Genomic DNA, 13,515 nt, shown 5'->3' with positions numbered 1-13,515 from the left:
TAAATTAATTTTTTAATGTTTGTTTGTTTTGAGGGACAGCATGAGCAGGGGAGGGGCAGAGAAAGAGGGAGAGAGAGAATCCCAAGCAGGCTCCCCACTGTCATTGCAGAGCCTGATGTGGGGCTCGAATGCATGAACCATGAGATCATGACCTGAGCCAAAACCCAAAATTCGGACACTTAACTAACTGAGCCACCCAGGCACCCCTGTGTGTGGGTTGTTTCACATAGCACCTTTTGGCGGTAAATTTATTCTGTAGCATTTTCTAAGAGTTTCTTCCTTTTTTGTTTGCGTAGAGTGACACACAATGTTACATTAGTTTCAGGTGTACAACTTAGTGATTTGACAATTTTATGCATTACATTCTGTTCACAAGTGTAGCTACCATCTGTCACATTACATCACTTTAACATATCATTCACTGTATTCCTTATCTTGTGCCTTTTATTCACATGACTTATTCATTCCAAGCCTGGAAGCCTGTATCTCCCTCTTCCCACTTCTCTTCACCAATATACTACACACACACACACACACACACACACACAGGAATATTATGCATCCATGAAAAAGAATAACATTGTGCCATCTGAGTCAAAATGGGTGGATATCGAGGGTACTATGTTAAGTGAAATAAGTAAGATATCTATAAACTGCATTCCCTTGGGGTAAGTGGCTGGCTCAGTCAGTAAAGCGTGTGACTTTTGATCTTGGAGTTCTGAGTTCGAGCCCCACACTGGGTATAGAGATTACGTAAAAAAAAAAACTGCATTCCCTCAATTTGACAGGTGATGTGATGAATGTACATATCCTTTGGAGCCTACCAAAATAAGTTTAAATTCTGTCCATTGCTTGAAACTCACAGCTCACAATTTCATCAACTCTAAAATGAACATTATACTAACTTCATGGGGAAGTTATGAGAAGTAAATAAGATATGGAGTGATTTGCAAGTATTTCTAAAAAGCCTCAGAAACTTTTATTCAAATTAAATCTTGGGAAGCCCATCACATACAACAGATAAATGCACAGCTAATAAAGACGCCACCAGGATAGAGAAGGAATTCAAGAAATTTGGAAACGATTGTGATTATGTATACAAAGATTTTAGTGCTTGCCATAAAAGAGCAGAAAATAAATGGCAGCAATTAATATTACATAACCACTGTTCTTTAAATCAGCACTTGAAAAGAAACTTTAGTCATGGACCACTGGGAATAAGGTTGGAAGCAAAAGATATTTTGGCCCACTTATTTCACTTTAACAAGTTTGTTACAGGGAATGTTGCTTTTGAACTTTACAATTCCAAATCAAATTACAATTTAAATGCACTATAGCAGTTGGTCACTTAACAGACTTTGTTCCTAAATTTAGCATCTACACAAATAATTATTTCTAGCATAGTTTCTGTGTTGAAGAAACCATGAGGCATAAGAGAGCACACTGAACCTCACGGTAAGAGACCTAATTTCTAATTTGAATTCTAATACAAACTACATAAAAAAATTTATAACCTTTAAGTTTACTGATTTTCTTCTAGCATGGAGGTCAGCACACCTTTTCTGCAAAAGGCTAGACACTAAATATTTTATGCTTTCTGAGCCACAGATCTCTATTTTAATGACTCAATTCAGCTGCTAAGGCCCAGAATCATTGATAGTCAATACATTAACAAATGGTTACAGCTGAGTCTCAATGAAATTTTATTTACAAAAACAGATGGGGGACAGGATCTGGCCCCCTGGCCATAGATTTTCAAACTCTGCCAAAAAAAATACCAGAGTTGGACCAAACTATTAATTTCCAACCTAGCTATGCATCGTGATAATTTGGAGTAGCTTTCATAAAATACAGATTTCTGGCCCCAATCACAACTCACTGAATCAAAATACCAAGAGTAACATTCAACAATCTCTAAAACCCAGGCTCCCTAAGTAATTTAAATGCAGGTTCACATACAATATTTATCAATTCCTGAACTACATGATTTCTAAGGCCTCTTCCAACCCTAATGTTCTTTGATGCATAGGTATCTTCCACAGTCATTTTGATCAATATTTAACATACTTATAAATACATGATATATTGAAATAATTTCATATCTTTTGGTGAAAGAAACTGGGAAAAACTTATGTAGAATATATGAATAGATTAATTTACATAACAAAATGTGTATAAAACATGGACATGCTATAAATATTACTACTCTTAAAAAAAAAACCCAGAAGTCCTTGGACTTCACATTCTGACACATTTCTCTTAGAACAATGATTCTCTAACTATTTGGTCTTTAGGAAGCCTTAACACTCACTGTTTATTTGTTGAGAACCTTAAAGAGATTTTCCTAATAAGGATGTAGGCAAAGTTTGAGCATATCTCTTTATATTTTTTATATTTCAAATTAAAACTGACAAAAATTGTAAATTAGCTATTATTGTAATAATACGAAACCTTTAGGAATGTCTGGGTGGCTCAGTCGGTTAAGCATCCAACTTCAGCTCAGGTTATTATCTTGCGGTTGGTGGGTTCAAGCCCTGTGTTGGGCTCTGTGCTGACAGCTCAGAGCCTGGAGCCTGCTTCAGATTCTGGGTCTCCCTCTCTGTTTGTTCCTCCCCTGCTCACATTCTGTATGTCTCTCAAAAACAAATAAAATATTTAAAAAATAATAATAAAACTTTACATGTTAATATATTTTTTAAAAGCTATACTTTAAAAAATCTTGACAAAAGTAGCATCGTTTTGCAGTTTTTCATCTTTCTAAGATCTGGTTGAACAGGGGGCACCTGGGTGGCTCAGTGGGTTAAGTGACTTCAGCTCAAGTCATGATCTCACAGTTCATGAGTTGGGCTCTATGCTGACAGCTCAGAGCCTGGAGCCTGCTTCAGATTCTGTCTCCCTCTCTCTCACCCCCTCCCTCATTCACGCTCTGTTTCTCTCAAAAATAAACATTAAAAAAATTTTTTTAAAGATCTGGTTTAATAGAAGAGAGTTAAGTTTTCCGATCTGCCTCTGCATTCAGTCTGTTGCTATACATCGTATTGGTTGAAGTATATGATGAAAATTGAGCCAAACATCGATATGTAATTGTAAACTAGATATTTTAAAACCATTTTCAGATACATGTAGATATTCTCATTTGATACTACACCAAAATTGAACAACTATCATTTCAAGGTTAATTGAAACGTGGAAAGTAAAATTTTAACAATATATTTTTTGGTTGGCTACATTCAAATTCATTGGTTTATCTTGCCCTCTGAATGCACCTTTTACTCCATGCTCAATTTTGTAACATCAAACATTGGTCATCTGAAAACTACTGGTCAGATTTTCCAAATGCTAACACCTTTCATTATATAATATCCCCAAATAGTATGTATTAATATGACCACCAATCTCATAAGAAAAGCTATCAATTATTGGGTAACAGTCACAAATTTTCCAAGATATTAATTTTTACCCCAAATCACAAAATTTAACATTGGTAACTCTCTGTTGTCTTCTATGAAGTGGCAAGCTGGCTTGATTAATTAAAAAAAAAATCTTTAAACACCTAAATGTGATTAATCATATTTTGTAGGTCTGTCAGGTACAAATGGTGTTCCATGGAAAATTGGTCACTTCACCTAATATTTTAAACAACGACACAAATGGATTTCAAAAAAATCACACTTGGAAAATTAAAAAAATACTTTAATTACCCAAAACTGGGATTAGATTGCAAGACTTGAAGGATAAACATGCTGGCACAATCATCAAAATGGGCCTGCTGACCAGAAACTGAAATTAATTCAGGACAAACTGATAAAAAGAAACAAAAGTCTATTTTTTTTTTTAATTTACAGTCATCTAAGCTATTTGGGAGAGAAAACAGCCACAACTACTATTAACACAAAAGATTATGCGATCTTCATGTAACTCATTAATAGGGTATATTTCAGCAAATAATGGGTGGAAATTCAAGGAATCGAACAAAATTTCTGTCAGATCTATAGCAAAGCAACAGTGGTGTAGCCCTAAATACTTGTTATCAGCCTACACAAATATCAAAGTCTTTCTTTTAGGAATGAATTATTCTATTTTCAATCAAAATTGAAAAATGGACACTAAGAATTTGTTGTGGTCAGGGGGGCCTGGGTGGCTCAGTTGGTTGGACATCCGACTTCAACACAGGTCCTGATCTCGCAGCTTGGGAGTTGCAGTTCCAGAGTTGGAGCCACACATCTGGCTGTCCGCTGTCAGCACAGAACCTGCTTTGCATCCTCTGTCTCCCTCTCTCTCTGCCCCTCCCCTGCTCAGGCTCTCTCTCTCAAAAATAAATAAAAATTTTTAAAAAATGTATATACAAAAAAAGAATTTATTGTGACCAAGACATTGTATTAAGCACTACTTAAAAATGAAGGTATAAAAATACGGCTTCAGACATAATAAACGACATGCCTTTCCCATTACTCAAAAGGCTGTTCCTCTCTCTCTGCCCCTCCCCCACTCATGCTCTGTCTCTCAAAAATGAATAAACGTTAAAAAAAACTTTAAAGGCTGCTCCATTCTTTCTTGCCTTTATTCTCAATATTCTGCCTACAATGTTCTCTCCCCAAATGTCTATGTCAAACAAGAAAATACCCTGCTATTAAAGGAAAATCTTACACTTGCAACTAATGCACATACCCCATAGTAACACTTTCAACTTTCTCTCTCCAGAAATAAGCATTACCCAGTGTTTTCACTGTGTGTCATATACATTTGTGGGAGGCAGCCTCTAAGATGGTCCCAATGAGTCCTACTTCCTGGTATTCACGCCCAACGGTAATCGTTCCCCATCATTATGAAATAGAGACATGCTTCTAACAAATAGAATATGGCCAAAGTGATGAGAAGTCACCTCTGAGGTCAGGTTACAAAATGATTGTGGCTTCGATCCTGAGCCCTCACTCTCATTCTTTGCTTACCTTCCCTTGAGAATCCAGCTGCCATAATATTAGCACCTCGAAGGAAGGGCCCCCCTATCATGGTAAGGAATAGAGTCCCCAAGACATGAAGAGCCTGTGAGAAAATAACATTTGGCAACCCCCACATGAGCCAGCTTAGAAGTGCATCTCTTAGCCCCAGTAGAGTCTTGAGATGAGTGCAATCCCTGCTGACAGCTTGACTACAACCTCAAGAAAAACCTTGAAATAGAGGCAACAACTGAGTTGCACGTGGATTCCTGAACCACAGAAACTGTAGGATAATAAATATTTGCTATTTTGGGTACTGAAGCTTCAGTGCAATTTGGTACACAGGAATATATAGCTAATACATCCACTATGTTTTCTAATTTTTACTATATTTGTATGTATACATTAACAATAAATAGTTTTATTTATGGGTTTTAAAACATATTGTACAAACTCATTTCCACCTTTTTAATTTCACAGTATTTTTGAGCTTTGTCCATGCTCTTATATGAATAGGTATACATTACTCATTTTAACTGCTGCCTGGTATTCTGTATCATAATGAAATCATTTATTTTTTCAACCACTCATTGGGGTAAAGATGGATTGTTTATACACCATCACCATAATAAACATTATGGCAAGGAGCCATGAGTACACATGAATCCCTCTGCACGCGCTTAAAAATTTCTTCTTGAAACAGTATTGCTGTGTTATAGGATATATGCATTCCAACTTTATGGCTACTACCCAACTGTTCTCACAAGTAATTTTATCAACACAATTTTCACCACAGATGTGAAAAACTTCCTTTCCCCACATCTCTACAAATATTATCAGAAGGATCAGTGCTCCAGAAACAGATGGGCAGTCAAATGATGATAAATAAAGGATGATTCAATAAAAGAATTAACGTTAAGTGGTGTGGGCAGGTTGTAGGGAAAAGACGTGGGATTGTGTAGCATCCTAGATCTGTGACCATTACTGGCTCATAAGTGATGAGGAGTGGGAGTGCATACTAGAGTAAGGAAGGAAGTCTCATAAGTCCCCTTCAGAGAGGGTAGGAACTTCAGACAAAGGACATAGCTCAACCACTGACCAATCCGGCAAGGAGTGAGTCTGGGAAATCAATGTCTATATGCCACTCTCTTATACTGCTCTGATCTCTTCTCAATGCTCCTTACTGATGCACATTAAAAAGCATTGAGAAGGACACCCACCAATGTACTCCATACATGTCGCCACCTGGAGCAAGACTGAAAGTGTATCTCGAGGGAAAAACAGAAATATGATGAAATTCCATTCCTTACCTCACAGCGTTATCTATTCTTGTCCTTCATAGAGATGAAAAATATAGATCTCTAAACACAGGGAACACAGCAAGTCCATCATATAAATTAAGAAGCATGGTGTGCTATTAATGTTATATTCTGACTTAGAACCAAAAACTGTACCTACCATCTATGTAAGATATTGAAGGTGATTTGTGTACCTGTGATGTCACAAAATACCAATGATTATACAGGTAACACTTCTCAACAATGAAATTTTCCTTCCATTCCATGAATATGTGAATAATTCAATTGCAACACATATTTTGAGACTGGGTCTTAGATTCACTTCTAGTACCATTTATTGTCTCCCTCAAGGGGCACCACAAAACAGACGGCACCCAAAAATTAGAATGAAGGAAATTATTTACAAATAATAGGCATAGAGCAGTGTAAAAAAAGGGATAGTGCAGTATCCCAGGACTGTTACAACTTCTGCATCCCAAATGGATAAGGATAGAGAGAGTAGTAATAGGAAAGCATTAAAAGATAGAAAGTTGTCTTGGAAATATTTTTGGACTTTTATTCAAGGGATGAGATGATCCAGAGACCAGTCCACAGGAAGGCAACCAGAATAATTTCCCTGAAATCACTCTCTCCTTACACTCTGATATACTCCTTAATCCAACCAGATGATGGAGGAAAAGGAAACTCAAGTGATGTGCTCCTTACAGGTCAGTTTCCTGAACAAAGAAACAAGAGTGTATTAAGAGGGGACAGACTGAAACTACTGGGCTCATCAGGTTTTTTAAGATTTGACAATCAAAAAAGTTTGACATCATATTTTTGCTTTAATTAATAACCTTATTGTGCAGTAAATCATACAGAAGATTATCACACGTTTTATAAGCATTCTAGTTTGCTCATCCAGTATTTTTTCTATTTCCTTCATTCACTTTCACAATGTTTTCTTTTTTCTTATTAATATCACACTTTCACAACTCAGATGATGTATAACTTTTTAAGTCTTCCTGATTTCTTATGTACCCCAGAAGTAACTCCCTACATGATTTATAGTTTACTGTGACATGTCAACAAAAACAATAACTAAGAACCAGTATGATTTGATTGAACATATTGGCTGGAATCTCTGTCTACTGAAACTCTGACTTATACAGTACCTATAACTTAATAGGTAGTCAATAAATGTTTCAATAAATGAATAGTACTCAAATACTATCAGGGTATTTATATTTCTGGTTCCCTAGAGCTCAGAACTGAGGTTAGATTTAGAGAGAAAGATTTTGTGGGCACCTGGGTGGCTCAGTTGGTTAAGCATCCAATTTTAGCTCAGGTCATCATCTCACAGTTCATGAGTTCAAGGCCCGCATAGGGCTCTCTGTTGTCAGCACAGAGCCTGCTTTGGATCCTTGTCCCCCTCTCTCTTTGCCCCTCCCCTGCTCATGCTCTCTTGCTCATTCTCTTTCTCTCTCTCAAAAATAAACATTTTAAAAATAACAGATTTTGGAGTCCAGCTGTGTTTCAGTATAGTTAAATTTGTGAAGATTAAACCAAGTAAAGAGAGTTAAGGTCAAAAATTGGGAAATACCCATACCACACTGGTAATAAGAAAAGGAATGAATAAAAGGAAAAGATGAGAGGATAAGAAGAAAAGCAGAGGGTACAATCATGGAAGCCCTATGACAAAGGAATAGTAGAAGAAGGAAAAGAAGAAGAAAGAGGAAGGGGGTGGTAAAAATCAGAAGGAGGAAGTTGACAAGGTAAAATACTACAGTATCCATGAGTCATTCAGATGACTTGATTTTAGATACACACACACACATATATATATGTATATGTATATGTATATATATATGTGTGTATATATATATATATATATATATATATATATATATATATATAGTTAAAGCGAATGCAAGTGGGGGGAGAGGAGAAGAAGGAGCCTTAAGCCCTAATGTTGGGGTTGATCCCACAACCCTGGGATCATGACCTGAGCCAAAATCAAGAGTCAGATGCTCAACCGACTGAACCACCCAGGCACCCCTAGATACATTTATTTCTTTATGACTTGTAAAACCTTATTATCACTGTAGAGGGATGTAATGATATCCCCTATCATAATTGTGAACTTCTTTTGTAAGTTGTGGTTCTCTAAATTTTTGCTTTATATATTTTAAGTGGACATAATCAGGTATTATAGGATACTCTATTGTAACTTTATAAGTGAAAACAAGAATGTATCTAAACATAATTTTTATCCCTTTATACACTTATAATATTAAAATATAATGATATAAACTATCTGATTAATATTTATATGTTTTAAACTACTCCATCCTTGTACATCAATCTCTTTGTATACTTACATTTTATGAGTGTATCTGTTATAAACTGCATACTGTTGATCTTTTTTTCTTCAATACCACATGAGCTTTATTCACAGAATCTGTGCAAGAGATTTCTGAATCTGTTCCAATGAGGGAAGAAACCCTTCTCTAAAACCAGTTACTAAAATGTAAATTAATATGATTGCCTACCGAACATATACACTGTTTACAAGAGAACATATACACTGTTTACAGGTAATTTTTAGCCTCTATTTTAGTTAGGGTGATCAACAGGGAGAAAAAAATCTTTCCCTAAGATACTCAGCTGCAAATGGCAGGCAGAGTTGGACTCCCCCTCAGTGATACTGCACCACTCTGGAAAATAGACCTTCAGGCTCATTCCTGGTGCCAAAGGCAGTAGCAATGATGAGGGAGCTTGGGGCAAGCTGAGGGCAAAATATAGGATGGCATGCTCACACCCCCATCCCGGGTGGAATATGTGTGATATTCCTCAGACACTCCTGGCTGGCTACCCAAGAACAAAAGAAAGGGGTATAAGTGCTTGCCATGGTAATGTGGGAAACTAAGGCAAATGAAAAATGAAATTCCCTTACTGCCTTTAGCCCACTGACAAGTCCTTGAGACCAGCAGAGTGATGTCACTCTAGGAGCTCCACTGCCTCAAGGATGACACTTTGCTGGGGTCAAAAGAGAACCTTGGCTTAACATTAATCCCAACCTCAAGGATCCTGTAGGTCTACTTCCTTTATCTCAACTGCCCTAAGATATATGCTGGCAATCATTCTGCAAGTGTATGACCCATCAATATACATCTTAAGGGTCTCATGACTGTGGTTTTATTAAACAGTGATAAATGGTGTTTCCCTAGCAACAGCTGCCCTTCAAGGTCCTGAAAACCTTGCTTCCAAAATTCCTTAGAGACATACTCTATCCCTGACCCCCTCCCAGCCTGAGGGTATATAATCAGTTACCCCTCACAACCCTAGTGCAGCTCTTCCTGCCCACGGGTCCTGCCTCCGTGCTTTAATAAAATCACCTTTTATTTTCACCTTTTTACACCAATGACGTCTTCAAGAATTCTTTCTTGGCCATCAGCTCTGGACCCCATGAGCCCCCCATCACTCCAAAACTTCATCAGCAAATCCTTCCTGTTGCCTTCTGATGGCCAAAGCAGTCAAAGATTTAAAAGTCTTTGGTTCATAGATGGCTAGACCTTCAGGTACTTTCCTGTTGACCTCCACCTGGCACTTAATTAAATTGACAATGAAAGCTGGGTGTACTGCAGGCTGTATTCCTGGGAAGCAGGCATAATTCTATTAATCCAGAGTGTCCTCATGCTCCTCTTCAGTCTTCGCACTTTTTTACATTTCACAAAAGTTCTGGTGACAGCTCCGACCACCAGTCTGTAGCGCTGATTCTTCCTTCCCTGGAAATGCCCTGCGAGTTGAAGCACCTCTTAGACTCTCCAGTACCTCTCAGGGAGGCAAAGCTGTGTGGTGACGAAGACCATAGTGCCTGCGGGCCAGCCTTGCTAACCATTTTGAATCCTTTCTAAGAAAGTTGGTCTTTTAATGGAAACAATGAGTCTACTTGTAAGTAATGTATATTTAATTTATATTTAACACCTATAGGATTTATTCACACCATTTATTTTGTCCCCAAATAATCTTTGATTCCTTTTTCCTTCCTTTGAAACTAATTTTTCAATCTTGCCACATTATTCTTTTCATTAATTTAAAATATATACATTCCATTTCTATTCTTTTAGTGCTTTCTCTGGAAATTTGTGCATGCATATTTAAGTTAATTCTAAAGTGGACCAATACATTTTCTCTCTTCCTAGATCATATACGTATTGTGGAACACATTAATTCTTTTACCATCCATTCAGTTTTAGATCCTCCTTCAGCTGTGAATAACATTTTCATTGAATGCATTATCCTACGTTGCGCTTTAGGGTTTTTTTTTTTTGGCAAAAGTATAATATTCTGCTGGCCTTTGACTTCCATCACTGCTGTTGACAAGTCAACTGTAAATTCACTGGTTGCTCATCTCTTAAGTATATTTTCTCTTCGAAGATATCCTACATGACCTCACTTTTAAATATCAATAATTTTATTAACATGGGCCTACTGTACAATTTCCTTTTATTTCTCTTACTTGGAATATTTAAGGTTTCTTAAATCTTTTGGACAATGTCCTTCGTTGTTTTGTTTTTTTTAATGTAATCCCTATGCCCAACATGGACTCACCCTTACAACACCAAGATCAAGAGTTGCACACTCTACAGTCTAAGCCAGCCAGGTGTCCTCCTTTAATTATTTTTAAAGTATCTCTGCTAGTATGTCCTTTTATTCTGCTTCTGCTCTATCTCTTCCTATTCTGTTAGTCTGATTAAAGGATAACACCCCTATTCCAAACATGGAATGAACAGCATTATTCCTGTTACCTCTTAATGAATTACCCTTAAAATGTAAAACAAAAACAAAAACAGAAACAAGAAAACACTTATTATGAAAGAATAAAACAGAAAAAAACCCAATTATGTTGACATGTGATTATCCACCTTCATTTAGTTCTGATGAAAGGAAACGAATCCTGGTACAAAAAGAAACAAACACAAAAATGTCCAAAGCTTCATTCAACCCTAATACATTATGCAGAATGCCAATAGTGGAGAAGATAGGTGATCATTTTTGTGGCTGCTCGGGTTAAGAGTGTGGTTAGAGGAGTGCCTGGGTGGCTCAGTTGGTTAAGTGGCTGATTCTTGATTTTGGCTCAAGTCATGATCTCCCAGTTTGTGAGTTCAAGTCCTGCTTCAGGATCTGTACTGACAGTGCAGATCCTGTTTGGGATTCTCTCTCTCTCTCTCTCTCTCTCTCTCTCTCTCTCTCTCTAAATGCCCCTACCTGGCTCATATTCTCTCTACCTCTCTAAAAAATAAATGAATATATTTTTTTTAAAAAGAGCATGGTTAGAAACAGAGTCATACATTGTCTACTCAAAGGAGGAACAGCATTACAACATCATAAAGGCCATATATGATAATCCCATAACAAAGATTATATTCAATGATGAAAAACTGAAAACTTTTCATCTAAGAAAGACAAGTATGGCCACTCTAGCAACTTGTGAAACTACCTAACCTATTCAGAACAATCAGGGAAGAAAAACAAACAAATATAAGTCATCCATAAAGAATTAAAATTTTCTGTCTCTAGGTAACACCATCCAGTATATAGAAAACATTAAAGATTCAACAACAACAGCAAAAAACTGTTAGAATAAACAAGTACAATAAATTTCCTTTCAACACAATAAACATTGAGAAAAAAAGTTGCACGTCTATACACTACCAAAATCCACGTGAGAGGAAATTAAGAAAACAATCTGATTTACAATAAAAAAACAAAAAAGCATTTATACACCAAAGAGAAAAAAAATCCTACAAATAAATGTAATCAAATGGGTGAAAGATCTGTAGACCGAAAGCTATGAAACACTGATAAAAGAAACTGAATGGACAAAAAAATTAATTAAAGAAAGAAAGAAAGAAAGAAAGAAAGAAAGAAAGAAAGAAAGAAATGTTCATGAATTAGAATACTTAATAAAAAAGTGTCCATATTTCCCAAAGCGATGCATATAGATTCAAGGCTATCTTCTCAAAATACTTATGGCAGTTTTTTATAAAAGTATCAAAAACAATCTCAAAATCCATATGGAACACAAACAAAAATAACCAAAATAATATTGAGATATAAGAACAAAGATAAAAGCTTCATACTTCCTGATTTCAAAATGTATTACACAGAGTAATCAAAACATTAAAAAAACTTATACAAAAGAAATATAAAGACCAATAGAACAGAATATAAAGCCCAGAAATAAAATCATGCACACACAAGTGATATTCCATAAAGGTGTCAAGAATACACAATGTGGAAAGTCTCCTCAATAAGTCATGTGGGAAAATTAGATATCGTCATGCAAATGAATGAAATTGGACCTTTATTGTATGTATACCATACACAAAAATTAACTCAAAATGAATTAAAACCTTAAATATAAAACCTTTTGAAATGGTATAACTCTTAGAAAAAACAGAGGTGAAAGCTTCATGACATTGGTTTTTAACCATCATTCCTTACAAAGGACACAAAAAACAAAAGCATCGAGAACAAAAATACACAAGTGGGACTGTATCAAGCAGAAAATTTTCTGCACCAGAAAGGGAATGGTGACAGAGTGAAAAGGAAATCTAAGGAATGAAAGAAAATATTTGTAAACTATATATATGAGAACAGTTAGTACCCAAAATATTCTAGGAACTCCTACATCTCAGTAGCAAAACACTGATAATCTGATTACAAAATGGGTGAATATTTTGGATAGACTTTTTTCAAAGAAAGACATTCAAATGGCCAATAGGCATATGAAAAGATGCTCAACATTTCCAGTCACCACCAAAATGCAAATGAAAACTACATTGAGCTATCCCCTCACACATGATAAGATGGCTAATATTGAAAATAGAAGAGATAACAAATGCTAGTGGCAGTACAGTGAAAAAGGAAGCCTGGTACACTGTTCCTGTTGCTGTAGACTAGTACAGACATGATGGAAAGCAGCATAGGTGTGCCACAAAAAATATTCTAATAAATACTATATGATCCAAAATTTCCACTTCAGGATATTTATCCAAAAGAATGGATATTAGGATCTCAAGAAGGTAGTTTTACTTCCAAATTCATTCCAGCATTTTTTTATAGAGGTTCCAACAACCTAAATTTCCACTGATAGGTGAATGAATAGGAAATGGTGGTAAACAAATAAAATGGGATATTATTTAGTTATGTAAAGGAAGGAAATCCTGTCATATATGATAACTTCTTAAGAACATAAGTGAAATAAGCCAGTCACAAAAGGAAAATCACTGCAT

General features: G+C 36.1%; 1 pseudogene; it reads right to left on the bottom strand.

The window, feature by feature from the left end:
* Window positions 1-8,912: 8,912 nt before the first annotated feature.
* Window positions 8,913-10,086, bottom strand: LOC124513810 (39S ribosomal protein L20, mitochondrial-like; annotated as a pseudogene).
* Between the last annotated feature and the right edge of the window lie 3,429 nt (window positions 10,087-13,515).

The sequence above is a fragment of the Lynx rufus genome, unplaced genomic scaffold, assembly GCF_022079265.1.
Source record: "Lynx rufus isolate CCGP_SWC_20201006 ecotype Redwood Valley unplaced genomic scaffold, mLynRuf1.p SCAF_19, whole genome shotgun sequence".
In the NCBI taxonomy this organism is placed as follows: Eukaryota; Metazoa; Chordata; class Mammalia; order Carnivora; family Felidae; genus Lynx; species Lynx rufus.
This window is presented reverse-complemented; position numbering and strand designations above follow the sequence as displayed.